This window comes from Dermochelys coriacea, chromosome 1 (genome assembly GCF_009764565.3).
Source record: "Dermochelys coriacea isolate rDerCor1 chromosome 1, rDerCor1.pri.v4, whole genome shotgun sequence".
Lineage (NCBI taxonomy): Eukaryota > Metazoa > Chordata > Testudines > Dermochelyidae > Dermochelys > Dermochelys coriacea.
Window position 1 is genome coordinate 248900207 of NC_050068.2, and position 24630 is coordinate 248924836.

Consider the following 24630-nt stretch of genomic DNA (forward strand, 5'->3'; position numbering starts at 1 on the left):
ACAGACATAAGTGAGTTTTAACCAGTTAGCATAGCAGAGCCAATTCAGCAATGGAAGAGTGAGTTGGAATCTTTTTTGCTTCATGTGTGAACTATCCACTTATCAGCTATATTCTATTTGCAGAATCTTTATGATGGGTGATTATGCATGAGCTAGAAAGGACATGGCTTGACTTCCAGATCTCAAGTTGAATTTAAAGGGCTAGCTGGTCAGAAAAATCACCTTGTAAATGAAGTAAATTTGAACTGGAAGCTACTAAAAGAGAATAATTATGGAACTCTCCTCCCCCCCTTTTTTTCTCCAATTCACTGTTCTGACTACAACAGCAATTTAACTTTATTTGAATGAAGATTTTCTCTTTTGAATTTACTTTTGTTTGCATTTTTTTTAAACAGTAGAAAAGAAAAATAAACCTAAAAAAGAAAAGCAAGAATCATAGTCAGCCTGTCTGATGTTTGTTGTGACACAATACACAGCTGTGGAGAATGGAAGCCAAGGGAGCTTATTTATAAGGTTTTCAAGCTTTGATAGAGACCAAAGAGCTTAAACGACCCATTGCTAAAGTCAGGGGAGATTGTAAACTGTGCAAGATGAATAGAAGTGGAGCAAGATATTTACAAGATCTTATAACAGACCTTATAAACTGTGAAAGTTGATTATGTCCAGATCTTAAATTGCTTTTTTCCATTTTTACCCTGTTTTCTTTTTCCTTTAAAAACAATTAAAATGCAAGAACCCCAGAGTTAGTGTAACATGGAGGCTGCAAGATCAGCTTGTCAAAAGTCAGGATGGTCCGAAAATTAAGAATGATCCAATGATATTAACTCAGCCATGTTGTACAGCTGTACTATTTACTATTCCCTTATTAAATGTAAAACCTGATGCGTTACTCAGCTTTACAGTGTGTTACCTCTTGGAACAATACATTATTCGTATTACATAGAATGGAAGGATGATCCTGTGGTGAATGCACTAGAGTGGGACTCAGGATATTTTAGTTAAATTCCCAGATCTTCCACAGATTTTGTCTGTGACCTCAGACTAGCAGACCCAGATACACAGAGGTATTTAGGCTCCAAATCAATGGAAGTTAGGAGCCTAAATATCTTTTAAAAAAAGAAAAGGAGTACTTGTGGTACCTTAGAGACTAACAAATTTATTTGAGCATAAGCTTTCGTGAGCTACAGCTCACTTCATCGGATGCATCCACTACATGCACCCGATGAAGTGAGCTGTAGCTCACGGAAGCTTATGCTCAAATAAATTTGTTAGTCTCTAAGGTGCCACAAGTACTCCTTTTCTTTTTGCGGATACAGACTAACACAGCTGCTACTCTGAAATAAATATCTTTTGTGGATCTGGGATTTAATTTCTCTGTGCCTCAGTTCCCTGTCTCTATAAGGGGATAACAGTACTGCCCTCTCTCCTGCCCTGTGTCTTTTCCAGTTAGATTGCATACCTGGAGGCAGCGACTGTCTCTTAATATGTATATTCACAGTGCCTGGCCCTGATTTGGTTGGGGCCTCTAGGCTCTGCCAGAGCAGTGTAAAGGGATCTTAGCATAAATGGGAATCAGACTCCCTAAGCTTTGAGTGTTTGACTTTTTGCAACCTTTGTGCAATATTAATGCTTTTAAGGGGGGATGCATGATGCTCATAAATGGTCACTTCCTCAGCAGCAAGCCCCCTCTAGGATTCCTCCTGCAGGCTGAAGCTCTTCTATTTTCTTGAATTTCCATTTTGCAAGTGGGAGTGGAGGCTGATTAGCTCCATCAGCCTCTCAGCACACCCCCAGGGCCTCATTCTCCTCTCACTTATACCACCTCATGCCTTTATAATTCCAGTGTGGTCAGTGCAGTGATTTACCTCCGTGTGAGTGAGAGGAGAACCATACCCGCATTATCTGCTGTGACTCCCCTGCTCCTGTCTGTGAGCCTCCCTGCCTCTGGGGACACCTCCCTCCACCCTGCCTTTTAAGCTGGCTGTAGCTGGACATAGCTGTCTCTGGACAACCAGCACTCATACACCACAGTGAGGGCTATCTATCTAGTTAGATCAAACAACAGCCCAGCCCTCCTCTGTTGGGGGATTTTCACACTACTGGGAATGAATGCAGTGCTTTCTGGAGGGCTCCCAATCCTGTGATCATTCCAAATGTGGACATCCAGGGCTCAGCACAGAGTCAATTGTAAGGGGGTTACCAGAGAATAGGGTTTGATCTGTATCCTGTGGTGGATACAACTGCAGCAAATAAGGATGCAGGCAGAGATCCCCACTTGGGATCAGCCTCCAGGAAGATTAGGGTTTTAACCCTGTGAGTGCTGTTTTGCTACAACTGTGAAAAGGGACATTGAAATGGCATACAACTGCCCCAGGGTTAGGGAGCAGACACTGATGGGGAAGGGAATTCTCTTCTGGGTGGACTCCTCCTGAAGGTCGAAACAGCAGCCTGGATTTCTACATAGAGTGCTTCCGCCGATGTGCACGAGCTGAAATTGTGGAAAAGCAGCATCGCTTACCCCATAACCTCAGCCATGCAGAACACAGTGCCATCCACAGCCTCAGAAACAACTCTGACATCATAATCAAAAAGGCTGACAAAGGAGGTGCTGTCGTCGTCATGAATAGGTCGGAGTATGAACAAGAGGCTACTAGGCAGCTCTCCAACACCACTTTCTACAAGCCATTACCCTCTGATCCCACTGAGAGTTACCAAAAGAAACTACAGCATTTGCTCAAGAAACTCCCTGAAAAAGCACAAGAACAAATCCGCACAGAAACACCCCTAGAACCCCGACCTGGGGTATTCTATCTGCTACCCAAGATCCATAAACCTGGAAATCCTGGATGCCCCATCATCTCAGGCATTGGCACCCTGACAGCAGGATTGTCTGGCTATGTAGACTCCCTCCTCAGGCCCTTCATTACCAGCACTCCCAGCTATCTTCGAGACACCACTGACTTCCTGAGGAAACTACAGTCCATTGGTGATCTTCCTAAAAACACCATCCTAGCCACTATGGATGTAGAAGCCCTCTACACCAACATTCCACACAAAGATGGACTAGAAGCCGTCAGGAACAGTATCCCCGATACTGTCACGGCTAACCTGGTGGCTGAACTTTGTGACTTTGTCCTCACCCATAACTATTTCACATTTGGTGACAATGTATACCTTCAAATCAGCGGCACTGCGATGGGTACCCGCATGGCCCCACAGTATGCCAACATTTTTATGGCTGACTTAGAACAACGCTTCCTCAGCTCTCGTCCCCTAATGCCCCTACTCTACTTGCGCTACATTGATGACATCTTCATCATTTGGACCCATGGAAAAGAAGCTCTTGAGGAATTCCACCATGATTTCAACAATTTCCATCCCACCATCAACCTCAGCCTGGACCAGTCCACACAAGAGATCCACTTCCTGGACACTACGGTGCTAATAAGCGATGGTCACATAAACACCACCCTATATCGGAAACCTACTGACCGCTATTCCTACCTACATGCCTCTAGCTTTCATCCAGATCATACCACTCGATCCATTGTCTACAGCCAAGCGCTACGATATAACTGCATTTGCTCCAACCCCTCAGAGACAAACACCTACAAGATCTCTATCATGCATTCCTACAACTACAATACCCACCTGCTGAAGTGAAGAAACAGATTGACAGAGCCAGAAGAGTACCCAGAAGTCACCTACTACAGGACAGGCCCAACAAAGAAAATAACAGAACGCCACTAGCCATCACCTTCAGCCCCCAACTAAAACCTCTCCAATGCATCATCAAGGATCTACAACCTATCCTGAAGGACGACCCATCACTCTCACAGATGTTGGGAGACAGGCCAGTCCTTGCTTACAGACAGCCCCCCAATCTGAAGCAAATACTCACCAGCAACCACACACCACACAACAGAACCACTAATCCAGGAACCTATCCTTGCAACAAAGCCCATTGCCAACTCTGTCCACATATCTATTCAGTGGATACCATCATAGGGCCTAATCACATCAGCCACACTAGCAGAGGCTCGTTCACCTGCGCATCTACCAATGTGATATATGCCATCATGTGCCAGCAATGTCCCTCTGCCATGTACATTGGCCAAACTGGACAGTCTCTACGTAAAAGAATGAATGGACACAAATCAGACGTCAAGAATTATAACATTCAAAAACCAGTTGGAGAACACTTCAATCTCTCTGGTCACTCGATTACAGACCTAAGAGTGACTATCCTTCAACAAAAAAGCTTCAAAAACAGACTCCAACGAGAGACTGCTGAATTGGAATTAATTTGCAAACTGGATACAATTAACTTAGGCTTGAATAGAGACTGGGAATGGATGAGTCATTACACAAAGTAAAACTATTTCCCCATGGTATTTCTCCCTCCCACCCCACCCCCCACTGTTCCTCTGATATTCTTGTTAACTGCTGGAATTAGCCTACCTTGCTTGTCACCATGAAAGGTTTTCCTCCTTCTTTCCCCCCCCCCCCCCCGCTGCTGGTGATGGCTTATCTTAAGTGATCACTCTCCTTACAGTGTGTATGCTAAACCCATTGTTTCATGTTCTCTGTGTGTGTGTATATAAATCTCTCCTCTGTTTTTTCCACCAAATGCATCCGATGAAGTGAGCTGTAGCTCACGAAAGCTTATGCTCTAATAAATTTGTTAGTCTCTAAGGTGCCACAAGTACTCCTTTTCTTTTTGCGAATACAGACTAACACGGCTGCTACTCTGAAACCTATTCTATGACTAGTCCCATAAAGCATCCATTGTCCAACCAATATGCAGTAAGAATGTACCTGCGTGGCTGGCATAGAAAACTAAATATGCCAGCAAAAAAAAGTCTTTCACCTTACCCTTTGTTGTCAGAAATGTGAATTTCTGCTGGACTGCTAGCATATTGGGTGACTATAGGGGGCAATTCCCCCCTTACAGAGGGCCAGCTCAAAGGCCTATGAACCTCTTAGGTCTCAGAATTCTATTTTCAATGCTTGAGTGGTGCGAAGAGGTCAGCACAGAAGTGAATTTCACCCTCGAGGAATGAGTGTCTTTTCTTCTTCCAAGCAGACAGCTAGCAAAAATGGCTACAGTCACTTCAGTTTCTTTTCCACTTTTGCATTGCCTTCATTCGGTTTAATTGTTTTTATGCCTCACTCTCTTCTTCCAAGCTGGGGCTTGAAAATTAAACTACATGCCCTACAATAACAATACTGCATAAAGCTAATAAGCTTTTAAACTGATCATCCATATGAAAGCAGCATTTTTGCTGAATGCTGAAAATGATAAAGGAAGGAATTCAGCACACTGTTGTTTCACATAAAACGCTGGGTTGCAGGATGGTGGGTGGGGATTTCCAGTTGATAATATTATTGCAAAACACAACCTCATTCTCCTCACGGGACAAGTCGAGCCCCTACATTAGTGCTCCAGAGTACACTCAGCTGGGAATGGCACAGGGCCCAATTTTCACTCCTACAGTCCGGGCCTGCTTGCTGGTCCTGAAAATCTGGTCAGAAACAGAGGTGTCGACTTTGTGATTTCCCGGGGGGGGGGGGGGGGGGGGCTGGACCCCTGTTCTGCCCCGGGCCCTGCCCCCACATCCCCCCACTCCCAATCCTGTTCCGCCTCCAATTCTTCTTGCCCCCACTCCTCCTCCTCCCCCCGAGCACCTTCTATACATCACTGAACAGCTGATCGCTGGTGGGCGGGAGGCACTGGGGGATCAGTGGGGCTGCAACTGGGTGCTGAGCACCTACTAGTTTTTTTTTCTATTTTTTTCAGTGCCGGCACCTACGGTCAGAAATGTCACAGTGGGAACTGCTGGAAGCTGAACACTTTTGAAAATCTGTCCCTGATTGGGGGTGCCAAGTCTTTGAAAATCTGACCCTGTGACTATTGTGTGAAGGCTGGAGGCTAGCTAAAGGAGTAAAGGGGGTGTTTTAATTAAAAGAGTGCATTGCTATCTATTTTAATATTACAGTATACCACAGGATGTAATATTCAAGTAGGATTAAATAAAATAACTACAGTATATGATATAGTGTGTTTAAAAAAAATCTGCAAGATGCAAAGGAGCTCAGTGTTGGGTGAAAGTATGGGCTAGGGAGTTTGCCTGGAGTTGAATGCATCCGATGAAGTGAGCTGTAGCTCACGAAAGCTTATGCTCAAATAAATTTGTTAGTGTCTAAGGTGCCACAAGTACTCCTTTTCTTTTTGCGAATACAGACTAACACGGCTGCTACTCTGAAACCTGCCTGGAGTGGGAGGCTATGAGCTCAGCCAGGGGACATAGAAGAGGGCAGCATTTCATGACCTGCAGAAGGAAACAGAGATTTCCACTCCAAATGTGCTGAATAGCCCTTTCTCCAGCTATTCAAGGCACTCTGCATATAATGCATAATTGTCTGATGGAGTTTGGGGAGGGATTGGTTAGGTGTAATGTTGCAATTCAGCATCTAATCCCTGCTGTAACAACATTCTGCTCTTTGTTTACATTGTGCTGTGACATAACTTAATGGGAGATACTGATTTATTTATTCCCATACAGCATGGTAAGAATGAAGGAAGTTCACTATCCCTAACAGGCATGTCTTCTTTCTTCTTGCTCTTCTTCTCTTTCCACATTCTTTATTCAGTCATTCCTTCTCGTTCAGTCTCTCCTTCTCTTCCTTCCTCCCTGTCTAATATTGTTTTAAAAATAATTCTTACTTTTTTTAGATATATATTAAATCTAGCATTCCCACCACCCACTTCCCTGGCTTTCCCCTGTGTTCTGGTGTCTATCCTTCCTTGCTATCTCCCTCTTGTGTTTTCTCACCCTTCCTTTCCCTGCTTCTGTCACCCAGAGAGAACAGAAATGGTATGGGATATCTGACAATGCCGCAGGACAATTCTGACTCACTGAGCCAGACTCTGCTCTTAATTACCCGAGTGTAAATCCAGCCTGACTGCTGAAGTTAATGGAGTTGCTTTGGAGCCACATCAATGTGACGGCAGAATGTGGCCCACTGTTCATAGAGGATCTGGACTTCTGTGCGGCTATGCCACTTGATCAGACCAGCTACGAAAACCATGGTCAGAATCTGGGCTTCTATGATTAACTTATTTATGCTCCCCCATCTTGTTCCCCCCCACCCGCACACACACACACACACTCTCCCCTCTACCATTGGATTCTGACCTACACTCAGGAAAACCAGAAAAACCCTGGGAATGTTGGTGTCAGCCCTTCTTTTTGTTGTAGGGTTAAAGCTGCTTCCTTAATTTTCATACATTCATATTGTATAGATGAATAGCCAAAAGGGACCATCATCTAGGCTGACCGACTGTGTAACTTAAGCCAGAGGACTTCCATGAATTGTTTCCTGTATCAAGTAGAACAGATCTTTTAGAAAAATATCCACTCTTGATTTAAAAATGCCAGTGATGGAAAATCCAGCGCAGCCCTTGATATGTTGATCTTATGGTTATTTCTAGACTGCGGGCTTGTCTACATGGTGGGGCATTGCAGAGGTAAGATTTTCTAAAGTGCACTAACTTGTTGCGCATTAATTGGTCTACATAGACCACGCTGGTGCACACTAAAGTTTCCCGTATGTGCACTAACATAGTACTCTTTCAAACAGCATTATGTTAAAGCACATCAGAAGGGTCAAGATCAGTGGTGGGCAACCCGTGGTCCACGGGCCACAGGCACCCTGTCAGGGTAATCCGCTGGTGGGTCGTGAGACAGTTTGTTTACATTGACCATGTGCAGGCACAGCCGACTGCAGCTCCCAGTGGCTGCAGTTCGCCATTCCCGGCCAATGGCGGGAAGTGGCGCGGGATGCAGGGACATGCTGGCTGCTGCTTCCTACAGCTCCCATTGGCTGGGAACAGCGAACCATGGCCACTGGGAGCTGCGGATGGTCAATGTAAACAAACTGTCTCGCAGCCCGCCAGCTGATTACCTTGACGGGCTGTGTGCGGGCCACAAGTTCGCACCACTGGTCTAGACAGACCAATTAATACATGTTAGTGCACTTTAGAAATCACACCCCCATAGAGCGCATTACCTACTGTAGAGAAGCTGTCAGACTAGAAATAAAGGTGCAACTTTTGAACAGTGAGGGTAATTACCATTGGACCAACACACCAAGAGTTGTGGGGGGATTCTCCATCATTGGCAATTTTAAAATCAATATAATCTCTCTGTTCCAATTCAATATTTCCCATTTATACATACAAGGAATGTATTAGCCTTTGTGGTCACAGTGTTGCACTGGGAGCTCATATTCAGCTGACTATCCACCATGACCTTTTCAGAGTCACTGCTTCCCAGGATAGCATGACACATCCTGTAAATATGGCCTATATTCTTTCTTCGTAGATGTATACATTGACATTTGGCCATAGTAAAATGCATACTGTTTGCTTGCACCAGCTTATCAAGTGATTTAAGGCAGTGGTTCTCAAAGCCGGTCCACCGCTTGTTCAGGGAAAACCCTGGCAGGCCAGGCCAGTTTGTTTACCTGCCGCGTCCACAGGTGCGGCTGATCACAGCTCCCACTGGCCGCGGTTCACCGCTCCAGGCCAATGTGGGCTGCAGAAAGCGGCGCGAGCCGAGGGACGTTCTGGCCGCCCTTCCCGCAGCCCCCATTGGCCTGGAACGGCGAACCGTGGCCAGTGGGAGCCGTGATCGGCGGAACCTGCGCACACAGCAAGTAAACAAACCAGCCCGGTCTGCCAGGAGCTTTCCCTGAACAAGCGGCGGACCAGCTTTGAGAACCACTGATCTAAGGTCACTTAGAATCAGTGACCTATCCTCTTCATTGTTTACCACTCCCCAATCTTTGTGCTATCTGGAAACTTTATTGGTAATGTCTTTGTTTTCTTTCAGGTCACTGAGAAAAAATGCTAAATAGCTCAGGGCCAAGAACTGATTTCTTTGGGACCCCAGTAGAAACACACCTGCTCAATGATGATTCCTCATTTAAAGTTACATTTTGAGACCTATCAGTTAGCCAATTTTTATTCCATTTAATGTCTGCCATGTTAATGGTGTATCGTTTTGATTTCTTAATCAAAATATCATGCAGTACTATGTCAAATACCTTACAGAAATCTAAGTATATTACATCAACACTAACTTTATAAACCAGACTTTTAATCTCATCAAGAAAAGGTATCATATTAGTTTCATAGGATGTATTTTCCAGAACCCCATGTTGATTGGCATTATTTATATTACATTCCTTTAATACTTAGTCAAATACCATATCTACTGTTGCATTATTTTGCCTCGATTGATGTCAAACTGACAGGTGTAAAACTGACCCGAGTCATCCCATTTACCCTTTTTAATTACTGGAACAATGTTAACTTTCTTCCAGTCCTCTGGAACTTCCCCAGTGTTCCAAGACTTATTGAAAATCAACATTAATGGTCTAAGATCTCCATGACCAATTCTTTTAAAACTCTTGGATACAAGTTTTCCAGACCTTCTGATTTAAAAATGTCTCGCTTTAGTAGCTGCTGATTAACACCCTCCTTAATTACTTTTGAAATGGAAAGTATTTCATCATTATATGACATAAATACATCATCTGGCTTTTTCCCCAGTTACAGAACAGAAATATTTGTTGAACACTTCTGCCTTTTTGCGTTATTATTGACAGCTCTACCATTTCCATCTAATAATGGACAAATACCATAGTTAGGATTTAATTTGTTCCTAATATACTTAAGACTCCTTCTCATTGTCTTTAACTCTGCAGCCCGTAGATATCTCTGTGTCCTTTTGTTTTCCTTTTCAATTTTCTATCATGCTTAGCTTCTGATTTATATTAATTACTATCAACTTTCCCCTTCTTTTATTTGTTAGATATGCTTTTAAAAATTATAGTTGCTTTCACTTTTCCTCTAAACCATCTTGATTTTTTTTTAACCAGTGCAGTCTTCTTTCTCAGTTGTGGAATTGTGGCTTGAGCATCGAGTAAAGTGTTTCTTAAATAGTTCCCAATTTTTGTTAAAATTCTCTCAATTGATCTGGCTCATAATTGTTTTCAGCTTTGTGAAATGTTACCTGGGCAGCTCTTCCTTCACATATTTTAGTGATGTACAGTTATCCAAAATAGATAGAAATCAATCTTTATATACTGTATTGATATCAACCAACAAGTAATAGAATGCAGAGAATTAAATTTCATAGACTTAGAATGTGCTATTATTCTGCCATGTTTTGTCATTATCATCATCATGCTACTCTCACCCATAGATGTATAGAATCAGCAAAACATTTTTTAAATTAAATCTCAGATCAGTTACTGCACACAAGTATCTACTTATCAATTCAAATGTAGACTGTGCTATGAGTCTGAAATTAGCTATTTACATTGATGAAGCAGAATGGTTCAAGTCACCCCTAACACAGCAGTGCTCTGCCACCTGTGGGTAAATAAATCCTTTCTGTGCACACAGGTTTAGTCATCAGTGAAAACTGTGGACTCCCTCCCATTCAGGACTGCGCTTCATTCTGCTGGTCTGAGGTCAGGTTCTGCAGGCAGTTGATAAAGCTTCAATTAAGTGTTCCTCTTCCAGGACTTGCTGATTTATATATCTTGCTCCTGTATCAGCCATCTGGCTGAATAAGACCATGTAATAGAAAGGACACCCTTCCCCCATACACACACCCTCCCAAGAGGTCTAACTTTACCTCCAGTCACTACCAAGCAATTTAAAAAAAAAGTGATATTTGATTTTTTAAATTATTATTAAAGTTGTAGAGTGCATATTACAAATGTTAATAACAATGCCCCATTTAGATGGCTAATAATATGTGGCGTATCTTATTCCAGCCAATCTGCATGTGTTTCCATGCATGTGTACACTCAGATACTACCACGATAGCACAGAATCTTAGCGACACGAATATCATTTTATATTTAGCCAGGTCTCAGTAGTGGTACACCCACATATAACTGGTGTGACATGAGTGCAGAATCAGACCACTAAAGAGTTTACAATTGAATGTCTAGACACTAACTACTCATTAACAATGTAACGCTTACTACAGTGAACAATTCTATTATGGAAGCATTAAACTCAGCATTGTTCACAGGATCAGGCTTCAGGTTAAGATAACTTGATTCACAATTATTACAAATACTTTAGGGAAGGGGACAGAGGAGGATGAAGGTAACATCAATAAGACTATGAAGATGATTTAGTTGGTACTCTATGCATCTTGGAAGTTCTGAGCTCTCTGATAGTGAGTGATACTGTCTGTCTAAAGGGAACATGAGAATTTTTAGCTTTCACAGGAGAAGTACGTTTTGTGAAGAGAACTGAAAGAGGGGAAGATGGAGGCATGAGAGACCATTTTAGTTAAGTGACTCAATATTCCCATTTCTAAAGGGTTTATATTACTTGTTGTAAACTGTCAGGTTATTTTATTTTACAAACATGAAATCTCTTTGATTTCATTTTATATTAGTTCTAATAGCCTTGAAAAATTGTGAAAACTTACTAGCCTGGTCACAAAATCTACTCACTTGCCTCTTAGACTATGAGAATAATGAAGAAGAAAAAAAATCACCCCTCGGAAAAAGTACTTATCCCCAACAAAACAGCAAGTAAAATTTGGCAAGACTGTTGTTGAGATGCTTTTATCATATGTATTTTTAATTGTACATGTTGCAGATCACTTGCGTTGTATGTAACTTATTACCTGTAGGCCTACCTCCCCATCTGCCACAGGGCAAATCCTCCCTGGGGGCTCACAGGGTTAGACCTGTGCTGCGAAGACTAATTCAGAAGGCCTTCCTTCATTTTTACTCAGCCCCTCCACAGACAACACATTCTGTGAAATCCTAGTCTCACTGAAAGGGAGGTTTGCCATTCTCTTCAATGGGGCCAGGATTTCATCCATTGACTTCAGCAGAAGTCTTGCCTGATCAGAACTAAATAAAAACTGTGCACAATCTTCAAGATTTTGCCCTGGGATGACTTCAGTGAATATGGCCCTCAGGATGTCCAGCTGCTGCCATCACAGCTTATCAAGGAAATAAACAGTGAGCCTATTTTAAAATGCAAATCATAATGGGGCATAGTTAGGGCCCTACCAAATTCACAGCCATGAAAAACACATCACAGACCTTGAAATCTGGTCTCCCCCCATGAAATCTGGTCTTCTGTGTGCTTTTACCCTATACTATACAGATTTCACGGGGGGAGACCACCATTTCTCAAACTGGGGGTCCTGACTTAAAGGGGATTTACAGGAGGGGTGTCACATGATTATTTTAGGGGGGGGAGTCACAGTATTCCCACTCTTACTTCTGCGCTGCCTTCAGAGCTGGGTGGCCGGAGAGCAGTGGCTGTTGACCAGGTGCTCAGCTCTGAAGGCAGCACCCCTACCAGCAGCACCACAGAAGCAAGGGTGGCAATGCCATACCATGCCATGCTTACTTCTGTGCTGCTGCCTTCAGAGCTAGGCGGCCGGAGAGTGACGGCTGCTGACTAAGGGCCCAGCTCTGCAGGCAGCAGCGCAGAAGTAAGGGTGGCAATATCACACCAGGCTATCCTTACTTCTGCGCTGCTGCTGGCGGCAGCTCTGCCTTCAGAGCTGGGCTCCCAGCCAGCAGCCTCCACTCTCCAGCTGGACAGCTCTGAAGGCAGAGCCAGCGCAGAAGTAAGGGTAGCAGTACTGCAACCCCCCTTGCAATAACCTTGTGACGGTTCTGGAACTGCAGCGCCCCTTTGTGGCAGGGATGGATGGGGTGTCGGGGCCTCGCCACTCTTACGTTCCCACGCCCGTCCTGTAAGGGCGTTCCGATGTGGCCCAGTGGCCGGTTTCCCCATGCTCACCCCTTGGTCGGAGTAGCAGGACCCAACGGCCAGAGTCCATACAACTTGTCCCAAGTATCCAGGCAGCGTGACCCAACAGCCAGAGTCCATACAACTCGCCCCGCTCAGGCAGGGAAGTGTATCCCAATGGTCAGAGGGGTAGGGGGACCTGGGCCCACCCTCTCCACCGGGTCCCGACCCAGGGCTCTCCTATTGGTGGGGTTTCCCCTTGCACTTAGCTTGGCAGGGATCCGTCCGCAACACGCTGAGAATCAGTGCAGCTTTAACGCTGCTTGTCTCTAACGTTCCCCTGGGTCACTTCCTACCCTCAATGTCATCTTCTCCACTCCGGGGAGGGGCGGGGAGAAGGGCCATCTGGTCTGTCCCCTCCTGCCGAGACCTCTGTCTGGGATCCGGGTGCATCCCGGCTTGGCTGGCCCCTCCTCAGGAGCTGGCGGTGTACCTCCTTCTCCTCCAGTGGTCAGCCCACACTGAGCACCTTTGCAGGCTTATACCTATTCTCCAGTTGGAGCATGCCTAGCAGGGCTTCTGGGATGGGACTTCCTCTGCCAGGAAGGAAGGAAGGAAGGGTTAACCCTTGTGGTACCAGTGTGGGGCCACTCTGCCCCATCACACATCCCCCATCTTAAAACTGCAGCTGGGGCCGGTGGTTCCTGGGACTTTTCTTCCCCCTCCCCTTTCCCCGACACGGGAAGAGAAGTCTGCATTCCCATGGGCCTTCCCTGGCCGGTGTGACACATGGAAGGAATAGGGTTGGAGAGACAGATACCATTGCATGATCCGCATATTCGCTTCCTTCATGCTGTTAATCCATCTAAGGGGTGTGTGAACCGTCACCAAGGAGAAGGTGTTCCCTAACAGGTAGTACCTCAGTGCCGCAACTGCCCATTTGACCGCAAGGGCCTCCCGCTCTATGGTGGAATACCAGGTTTCTCAGGGAAACAGCTTACGGCTTAGATACAAGATGGGGTGCTCCTCTTCCCCCTCCTCCTGAGACAACATGGGCTCCCAGCCCTACCTCAGAGGCATTGGTTTGAAGAACAAAGGGCTTTGAGAAGTCGGGCTTTCTCAGTATACGCTCCCGGGTCAACCGTTCATGTACGGCGTCAAAGGCCTCCTCACAGGCTTTCGACCACTGGACCTTCTTCAGCTGGGAGCTTCTTATCAGGTCTGTGAGGGGGGCTGCAAGCATGGCAAAGTTAGGTACAAACCATCAGTAGTATCCAGCCGGCCCTAAAAACTGCTGCACTTGTCTTTTTGTCGTGGGCATGGGGTAGCTTTTCAAGGCCTCTACCTTATCTACCAAAGGGCGGAGTCTCCCCAGCCCACCATAGAGCCTAGGTAGGTCACTTCTCATTGGCCCAAGTGGCATTTGGCCGGGTTTGCGGTGAGATCCGCTTTGCCCAGGGCACGCAGCATGTCCGCGAGGTGCTGGAGATGTTCCTCCCAGCTGGAACTGTAAATGACAATATCGTTGATATATGCCATGGCATATGAACTGTGGGGGCTCAGCACTTGATTCATGAGCCACTGGAAGGTGGCCGCAGCCCCGTGTAACCCAAAAGGCATCATTGTGAATTAGAAGAGGCCGAATGGTGTGGGAAAAGCTGTCTTTTTTCTGGAGGTGGGTGTCAGAGGGATCTGCCAGTATCCCTTGGTCAGGTCTAGGATGGAGATTAATTCTGCCTTGTCCAATTGTTCCAGCAACTCATCCACCCAGGGCATAGGATAGGCATCAAAACAAGAGATTGTGTTTACCCTGCGAAAGTCAATGCAGAACCTGACTGTCCCATCCAGCTTGGGGACTAGTAAGATTGGACTCTGCCATTTGCTTCTTGACTCTTTGACCACTCCTAGGGCCAACATCATCTCAAGCTCCTTTTGCACAGTCTCCCACATCTTCTTGGGGAGCGGGCAGTGGCTCTCCCTCACTTTATGGCTGGGAATGGTGGCGATATGGTGCTAGTCAACCTGGTATTCCCTGGCTGGGTTGACAGGACTGTGGGGAAGTTGGATGCCTGTTCCTGCTGTGGCGGGTCGTACCTGCTCCTGCTGTGGTGGGTTGAGCTCTGGACCTATGGCTGCCGCCCCTGGTTCCGCGGGTTCCCCGGCCAATGGCCCCAATTCGGGTTCTGGCGGGTACAGGGCAATCAGGCCTTTGCGGTCTTTCCAGGCCTTGAGGAGATTCACATGGTAGACCTGCGTCTCCCTCCTTCGTCCTGACAGCCGAATTTTGTAGTCGACAGGCCCTATTCATCTGGTTACCTCGAAGGGGTCTTGCCACTTTGCCAACAGCTTGGATTCCGAGGAAGGTAGCCACAAGAGGACATGGTCTTCCAGCTCAAAAACTTCTCATCTTGGTTCCTTTGTTATACTGAGCCCCCTGATTACGTTGGGCTTTCACCAGATTCTCTCGTGCCCAGGCTCCCAATGTGTGTAGCCGTTTCTGTAGTTGGAGGATATATTGAATGGATCCTCTGACCTGGGTCTCCTGCTTTTCCCATGTTTCTTTCAGGAGATCTAGAATTCCCCAGGGTCTCCTCCTGTAGAGGAGTTCGAAAGAGGAGAACCCTGTGGGCGCCTGTGGTACCTCCCTCACGGCAAAGAGGAGCACAGGGATTAGCTTATCCCAGTGCCGGGGATCGTTGTCCACAAACTTTCTCAGCATGGCTTTCAGAGTGCCATTAAATCTCTCTACCAACCCATCGGTCAGTGGGTGGTAGATGGAGGCCTTCAGTGCATGGATATTCAACAGACGGCATAATTCCGCCATCAATCTAGAGGTCACGTTAGTCCCTTGATCTGTCAGTATCTCCCATGGCAGGCCGACCCAAGCGAAGATCTGTAGGAGCTTGTTGGTGATGATTGGGGCCGTGGTGGACCATAATGGTACTGCCTCTGGGTACCAGGTTGCATAGTCAACCATAACCAGGATGTACTTGTGGCCTGAGCTGCTCTTTTCCAAGGGTCCCACCAAGTCCAGGCCAATCCACTCGAAAGGTATTCCCATAACCGGCATGGGCACAAGGGGGGCTTTCGGTACCCCCTTCGGGCTGGCCTTCTGGCACTCGGGACAAGAGCGCAGTACTCCCGCACCTCCTGATGAATGCCCGGCCAGAAAAACCTCTGGGCCACACATTGTAGCATTTTCTCCCTCCCCAGATGCCCGGTTCAAGGTACGGAGTGAGCCAAGTGGAGCAAGTTCTGCCGGAACCGCCTCGGGACCAACAATTGGTGCAGTTCTTCTTTTGTCTGGGGTTCCTGGACCACCCGATAGAGTAGGTCATTATGGATCTCAAAGCAGGAGCTTGCTACTGGCGTCCAGGTGGGTCTTCCTCCCCCAGGGAACTCGTCACTTGCTCCCAGGCCTGGCTGAAGGTGGTGTCCCCCCTTTGTGCTTCTAGGAAATCAGCATCGATATCCAGAAATCCCTGACTCCCCTCACCCAGTTCTCAGCCAGGGTTTGGCCTCCTTCATCTAGCTTGGGATTCTCTGAGGGCCCCTCCAGGGGGGCATCTGGCATGGCTTGGCCTTGTAACCCCGACCTTTTGGCCAGCTCCCACCTTGGCCATGCCGGTCAGTCACCCCATTCTTTCAGGAGTTCAGTGAAGCCTGGCCAGTCGCAGCTCAGAATCACTGGGTAAGCTAGCTTTGGAGCCACCCCAACCAGGCACCGCCCTCCCTGTTGTGCCGTCTCAAGCTGCACCCAGACGGTGGGATAGGGCTTCACTTCAGGCATATGGGGGCCCCTGCGGGGCCAGTGGGTTCTACCAGCCCTGCCCGGATGACTGACTGGCTACATCCGGAGTCTACCAAGGCCATGATCGGCATCCCATCCACTCTCACTGGTACGAGGATCCTACCTGGTTCCCACCTCCAGGCCCATTGACCGGCGGCTCAAACTTGTCCATAATTATAATCCATGTACGTGCATTCCATCCGGAAATGCCCTGTCTGTCCGCACTCATAACACCACTCCCATTTTCCTTCTTTGGGTGGGCTCTCCTGGGGGATACTCTGTCTTCTCGGTGAGTCGTCTTGGCTCCTCATGGGGTTCACCCTCCCAGGGGACCCCTTGCAGCGCGGGTCGGTGGGGTCCCTGAGGGTTAGGTGTATGAACGGGGGCTCCCTCCCTCCACCTTGTGGGCCTCCCTTCCCAGGGCTGGGTTCCATTTGCCTGGGATCCCCCCTTTCGAGCCAGCCTTCTGCTCTCCCTCCGCGGCCAGGTAATCCTCCATTAGCGAGGTTGCCTCTGCGAGGGTCTTCGGGCAGTGCCACTGCACCCACTCCTTCCCCCCGGTAGGGAGGGTCTGCAGGAACTGCTCCAGAGCCACCGTCTCAGCAACCTCGTCCGGCGTTCTGGCTCAAGCCACCTCCAGCAGAGGTCGCGGATTCGTTGGGCCATGACTCGTGGTCTAGCCCCCGGCACGTATTGTTCTCGGTGGAATCACTGGTGGTAGGTCTCGGGGCTGATGCTGGTCTGGTCTAAGATGGCTGTCTTGACTTTGGAATAGTCCAGCACCTCCTGCGGGTCAAGGTTACGATAAGTGGCCTGTGCGGGGTCCATCATGTAGGGGGCTAGTATAGTGGCCCAATGTGTGTGGAGCCACTAGGCAGCAGTGGCAACCCTCTCAAACGACACGAGAAAGGCCTCGGGGTCATCTCCGGGCCCCATCTTGGTCAAGCGCACCGGTAGCCCTCCGAGCCCTCCTCGGCCCTGCCCCTGGCTGCTCCAGAGGAAGGACTTGGTGCTTGTCCTAACAGCGCGGTCATCTGTTGGAATAATCACTCCTGGCTGGCTGGTTGTTGGCCGGTCAGCTCCCTAATCAGCTGCTGCTGTTGCTCCTGCTGCCGCGCCACACCGCCTGCAGTTGCCATAGGGCTGCTAGTTGTTGAAGCAACTGTGTTTGTTGCTGCTGCTACTGCGCAGCCTGTTGCTGCTGGTTCTCCGGCAGCCACTTCAGTAGCTTTTCTGGTTCCATCTTGAGCGTCTGGGTCCTTACGTCAGGCCCTGATCGCTGCCCACATTCTCCACCAATTTTGATGGGTCCGGCACTACAGCGCCCCTTTGTGGCAGGTGTGGATGGGGTGTCGGGGCCTCGTCACTCTTACATTCCCATGCCCATCCTGTAAGGGCGTTCTGATGTGGCTCAATGGCCGGTTTCCCCATGCTCGCCCTTTGGTCAGGATAGCGGGACCTAATGGTCTGAGTCCATGTGTCGCACCCCCAAGTATCAGGGCAGCGTGGCCCAATGGCCAGAGTCCATATATCTTGCCCCAAGTAGCAGGGCAGTGTGGCCCAATGGCCAGAGTCCATATAACTCACCCCGCTCAAGCGGGGGAAGTGTATCCCAATGGTCAGAGGGGTTGGGGGACCTGGGCCCACCCTCTCCACCTGGTCCCAACCCAGAGCTCTCCTATTGGCAGGGTTTCCCCTCGTGCTTAGCTTGGCGGAGATCCGCCTGCAACACACTGCGCGTCAATGCAGCTTTAACACTGCTTGTCTCTAAAGTTCCCCTGGGTCACTTCCTACCCTCAATGTCATCTTCTCCACTCCAGGGGGGGTGGGGAAAGGTCCTCCGGTCTGTCCCCTCCTGACGAGACCTCCGCCTGGGACTCCGGGTGCGTCCCGGCTTGGCTGGCCCCTGAGATCCGGGAGCGTTGGCTGTCCCTCCTCAGGAGCTGGCAGTGTACCTCCTTCTCTTCCAGTGGTCAGCCCAGACTGAGCATCTTTGCAGGCTTTTATACCTATTCTCCAGTTGGAGCATGCCCAGCAGGGGTTCCAGGGTGGGGCTTCCTCTGCCAGGAAGGAAGGGTTAACCCCTGCGGTACCAGTGCGGGGCCACTCTGTCCCGTTACACCCCCCCACAACTCCTTTTTGGGTCAGGACCCCTACAGTTACAACACTGTGAAATTTCAGATTTAAATAGCTGAAATGACATTTACGGTTTTTTTAATCCTATGACCATGAAATTGACCAAAATGAACCACGAATTTGGTAGGGCCCTAAGCACTGTGTGTGTATTAAAATAACAGAATAGTGGTTCTCAAACTAGGAGCGCTGCTTGTTCAGGGAAAGCCCCTAGCGGGCCAGGCCAGTTTGTTTACCTGCTGCGTCAGAAGGTTCGGACAATCACAGCTCCCACTGGCCACAGTTCGCTGCTCCAGGCCAATGGGGGCTGTGGGAAGGGCGGCCAGCACGTCCTTCTGCCCGTGCCACTTTCTGCAGCCCCCATTGGCCTGGAACGGCGAACCGCGGCCAGTGGGAGCTGCGATCGGCCAAATCTGCGGATGCAGCAGGTAAACAAACCAGCCCAGCCCGCCAGAGACTTTCCCTGAACAAGCAGCGCCCCTAGTTTAAGTACCACTGACATAGAAAATGTGTTTTAGTAATATCAGGGATCTGAGTAAAATCAAAAGAGCCAGGAAACTAAGAGTTAAGAGTAGAAATCCGGGATAAGAGTCCATCCTGAACTTATGCAATGAAGGGCAGAGTATCAGCATGGATTTACTCTGATTTTCGTTGCTTTTCTGGGTTTAAGACTGACCCCCTAATGTTCTTTTAATATGGATTTGCTACAGGCTCACCAACAGAATAACTGACAGGCAGCCATGAATTACAGGGATATAAATAAATCGAAGGATTGAAATGACCGGGGCTGATACGGTAAGTGATTACTTCTCAGCATTGCATTTTAAGAAGTAACCTGATTACTGATTATTTCAGGTAACAAAGGCATTGTGATTACTTTCACTTAATTTTCTTGGCAATCCTATCATTCCCATCTTGCCCAGGAATAATGATGCCATCTATGGTGCTATACCCACTTAGCCCATAGCTTGCACACACAGTGCAAAAGTAATCATGTCTTATAAACAACAATATGTATCCAGTTATTTTTCAGGCAACAAGAACCGGTCAGTTCATGGAACTATAGGGAAGAGATAATGGCTCTGAAAACAGTCTTCTAGTAGGGATGGCTGAGGTATGAAGCCCCAGTGAGACCTCGTGAACTCTCCCCGAGTATCTATACCTCCAAGAGCACTGGAAGTCAAGGTGGACTTTGAAAAGATACCACATGCACTGCTTCCCCCAGGCCAAGCCAGCTCCGCTAACTAGCATTGAGAGTTGGGATAGCCTCGATCCTACCCTCCTCTTGTCCCTTCCTGCCCTCTTTGTGCAGGACAAGTCCACGGCATGCAGTAGTCTGGAGGAGCCCTTGCTCTCCAGACTGAGCACCTGTGCAATGGCTAGTCACAAGGCATGGGAAAGTTTCTTGTGCTCTCTCCCCTATTTCTCCATGCACACGCACAGGGCTAGTTACAAGCTACTAATAGGAGCTTAAGACAAAAAGATGTATTAGGTCATCTAATCCAGTGGTTCTCAACCAGGGTCCTGGGGCCCCCTGGGGTGCCACAAGCAAGTTTCAGGGGGTCCACCAAGCAGGGCCGGCATTAGATTTGCTGGGGCCCAGGGCAGAAAGCCGAAGCCCCTCCGCATGTGGCTGACGCCCAGGGCCCCAAACCCCACCATCCAGGGATGAAGCCAAAGCCTAAGCAACTTAGCTTCTTGGTGCCCCCTGTGTCGTGGGGCCCTGGGCAATTGCCCTCCTTGCTACCCACTAACGTGTGCCCTGGCTTTTATATGCAGAGAAACAGTTGTTGTGGAACAGGTGGGCCATGGAGTTTTTATAGCATGTTGGGGGGCCTCAGAAAGAAAAAGGTTGAAAACCCCTGACTTAACCCATCTCCTGCCAGTGCCAGAATGTTCCCTGCAGTATTTTTCCTAATACTTTGTCCAGTCGCATGTTATATGTCACTCATAGTAGATTTTTTCCAAAAATAACTTTCACAGTCCTGCAGCTGAAGTTATCTCAAACCATAGGACTGGAGTTCAAATGGACTATGATGTTATCAAAAGCCAAGCCGTCATGCTGTTCCTCAACCACCGGTTTTCCTTTCTGTCCTTCACTGAGCTATACAAGCTATGGTGAAAATCCAAAGGAGCCAGTCAATCTCAGGTGGTAAAACAATCTCTCTCTCTCTCTCTCTCTCTCTCTCTCTCTCTCTCTCACACACACACACACACACACACACACACACACACACACACACACACACACCATGCCACATCCTCCTTATCTTACTCAAATGAATAAGTCTCACTGAAGTCAATGGGACTGTTTGGGTAAGTATAGGCAGAGAGATATGGCCAGAAGGATTCAGAGCCTGATCCTCCAAACTGAATGGCAAAACTTCCATTGTAGTCAATGGGACATGATTGGACCCTTAAAAATTAAAGATTTTTACCAGTGAGGAAGGCATAACAATTGGGGAAGTCTTGTTTTGTTGTAAATTATTCTCCATATTATAGTATTCTCCAGGTTCTTCTGTTTTCACTGTGGTCTGAACTACTCTCATCCCCCCCTCAGAGAAATCTTTAGATTATCCAAAAGCTCAATTACCCAAACTTAGTCAATGTCTCCCATGATGTTTGGAATATATAGCTTGTGCCGTATATCGATTTCTCTTCTCCCCCTCCCCCCCGCAAACCTCTTTTCCCATTTCATGTACATACTCTTCCTGGATTTCAGGTGGAGGTATCTCAAGGTCACACCAAGATGCTTCAGTAGAAGCCTGTAGATCAGTTATGAAAAATGCATGCAGTTCACAATATTGTTTGAAAACAACAGACTGGAAATCATTCCTATTGCCTGAAAGTGTTCAGATTTATATGTATGTATGAGCACTTCTAAAATTTCTATTATATTTTAACAGTTCAAACAATGAGAATGAATGAGGCTGTGATCTGTCAAGCAGTCCTTTGTCACTACCAGGGCAGGGCTGTAATCCCTCCATTGTGATTATGCAGGAGAATATTACATTGATCCTGTAAAATATCTCTGATTGGATCAATGTTATTTGCTCTCGCATAGACAAGGTCTTACCAGAGAATGAACATAATTCCACTGATAACACTGTCTTACTGAAATCCCCCAATAAATCCTCAAAGCAGGGCTGTTAGTAATACCTTTATTAGACTAACTAAACAAGATATTTATATGCAGGGCTTTCCTGATCGTTCTGGTTCCTGCTTCAGATCAAGGAAGAAAACTTGCACAGAGGAAGAGATCTGCTGCTCTGAAAGACTTGCCCCCACAGAGGTTCTGTCTGAACACAGTTTACAGGGGAAATCATCCACACAAAATTCACAGGATCAATTAAAGATTTGTCAAGACAAGGTCAATTTATCACACGTGTGATATGGTGACAGTGCTTCTCTGAGTGTTTCCAGCATCCAAATAGACCAAGGGTGTCAAACTCATTCAGAGGAGACAGGTGAATTCTATGTTTCAGTATGGTCTGTGGGCCAGTGTGGGGACTATATGCTTCCCACGATGCATAGCAGAACACCCGTGTCAGTAGGACTTGCAAAGAGATCAAGAGCCGAATATGGCCTTGAGGTAGCAACTGAATTCTTAGTTACTACATCGCTTATTATTTGTTTGGTGCCTTCTTGTCACATTGATATCTCAGGAAATGTGTACTAAGATTTGGACTAGAAAACACAGTGGTGGCATGTTTAAAGGGGCAACTGTGTTGACACAAAATACTCAGGAGAAAATCTGCTCCCCTTTGGGCCTCTACTGTCTCTGTCCCTTGCTTCTCTTCTTTTCCTAATCTCTCTCCTGTTTCTCTTTCTCTTTGTTTTTGTGATTATCTTCTGTTCTTTTTCTCCATTTCTTTTCCTGCAGACATCTCAGTTCCCACCCTAGTGGGCTTCACTGCCATTCTGACCTCCATTTCCTCCACTGAAATAACCAGTGAAAGTGAATGGTCCTGTATGGGCTTTTAAAAAGTTGATGCTCCAATCAGATTAATGGTACTAGCCCCTTTGCATCATTTTTTGTTTCAGGCTGTCTGCACACTGCAGTGGTTACACTTTGTTCACATGTGGAAGGTTTTCTCTACTGACATGGGGGCTAGAAACTTATTGGGAGGGGTTGTTGGCTTGTTTTTTTAATGAAAGCTTAGATTCTGAATATGTCATGTGTGCCCCAAAAATACATCATATGAGTTTACAGGTCATATCTGACACCTGGTTTACAGGTCATATCTGACACCTTTGAAATAGACATCTGTGCACCACATGTGCTTAGAAACTTACATTTCTGAAGAACAGAGCAGGATTTGGCTAAAAGAGGTCTTTTGGGCTTCACTCTTCATACCCTTTTTCCAAATCATATCATCCCAAATTTGGCCCAAATGAAGGCCAGGTTAAGCACAGAGGATATTCCTTCTCTCTCAATTAACTGATGTACAATAGCTATCACAGAGATGGAGCCCTAAGTAAACAGACTAGAACATATAGCTACACATAGCAGTTGATGGAAAGGTCACAAAACAAACATCAGTGATCAAGAATATCAAGCAGACATTTGCTGGAGGATGTGTCTTCCTAGACCCTTTGAAATTGGATTGGCAAACTGTGACAAACACAATTTGGCTCCTATATGTCTCATGTGAAAAACATACCCACATTCCTTACATCTGTGCGCTGAAATGTCAAAAGAGTCACCTCTCGGCATGAAGACCCTCAAAAACAGAAGAAAAGCAATCACCATCAGCCCTTGAGAATGTACATCTTGCTGACTCACCTAATGGGGAAAGCTGTCTGTTTAATCACTATTGAACACCATTGGTGAGAGACCTACTTCTACATTCAATTAATTAAATGTTGCTTCCATGTTCTAGTGCAGATGTCTACCTAGGCAAATCTGTAAGAGATGGAAGAACTATGAGTGGGACTAAGGCCCAGATCCTCAAAGGTATCTGGGCTCCTAACTTCCACTGATTTCAACAGAAGTTAGGAGTCCAAATACCTTTAAGCATTTGGGCCTAAGTTATTGTGGTAACAATTTCCCCCTTAACAATATACCCAGCTCTTGTGCTCTGGATATTTTGGTGACCTTTAGGATGATGGAATCTGAGATCTATGCTATTATGTTTTTATTATTTATAGTAATGTAGTACATGGAGGCCCCAACCAAGATCAAGCCCTAAACACATGGTAAGAGATAGTCCCTGCCCCAAAGGGCTTACAGTGTAAACAGACAGGACAAATGGGAAACTGAAGCAGAGTGGTAAAGTTGTATCATGATCAGTGGAATGGGAGTTAGACGGCCCATGTTTCCTGGAGGGACTGTATTGATAAAACACCAGGGAACGTGGGGAGTCATGGAGGCAACGCCACCACGTGGACAGAGCAGTGCACAAGGGTTTAATAATACTCCTCTTGTTCTATTGAACCTGCCTTCAGCTTCGCTTTTTACAAATTAAACATGGTGGCCGTGCCTGAGCTGTGAGAGCAGCTGTGAGAGCAGCTGTGCAGCAGCTAGAAGCAGCATGAGCCATAGAACTCAGTCTGAAGCCCCTCCAAAGCCTTGGATTCTGCTGATACAAACTTAATCCAGCGATGAACTCAGTGGAAGGAGGAGTTTGAGCTGTACACTAGGGTGACCAGATGTCTCGATTTTATAGGGACAGTCCCCATATTTGGGGCTTTGTCTCAAATAGGCTCCTATTACTCCCCACCCCCTGTCCCGATTTTTCACACTTGCTATCTGATTCCCCCTACTGTACATAGACCTGGCCAGGCAGGAGGACAACAACAGCAGGAAAGTAAAGCTGCTATTTTACCTTTCTGGGGAACAGGGCAGAGAGATCTACAGCACTCTCAAGCTCACCACTGACGCAAGCCTCAC

At 47.0% G+C, this 24630-nt stretch overlaps 1 protein-coding gene and 1 long non-coding RNA gene across 2 annotated transcripts in view; one reads left to right on the forward strand and one right to left on the reverse strand.

The window, feature by feature from the left end:
• LOC122461010 lies at positions 1-23440 on the forward strand. The gene is made up of 4 exons (XR_006282689.1): positions 1-58; positions 19448-19532; positions 20721-20886; positions 21934-23440. It is a non-coding gene; the product is annotated as an uncharacterized LOC122461010 (long non-coding RNA).
• The window catches only part of TMEM178B (transmembrane protein 178B), a 347171-nt gene that overhangs the window by 299218 nt on the left and 23323 nt on the right, over positions 1-24630 (reverse strand). The window lies entirely within an intron of this gene.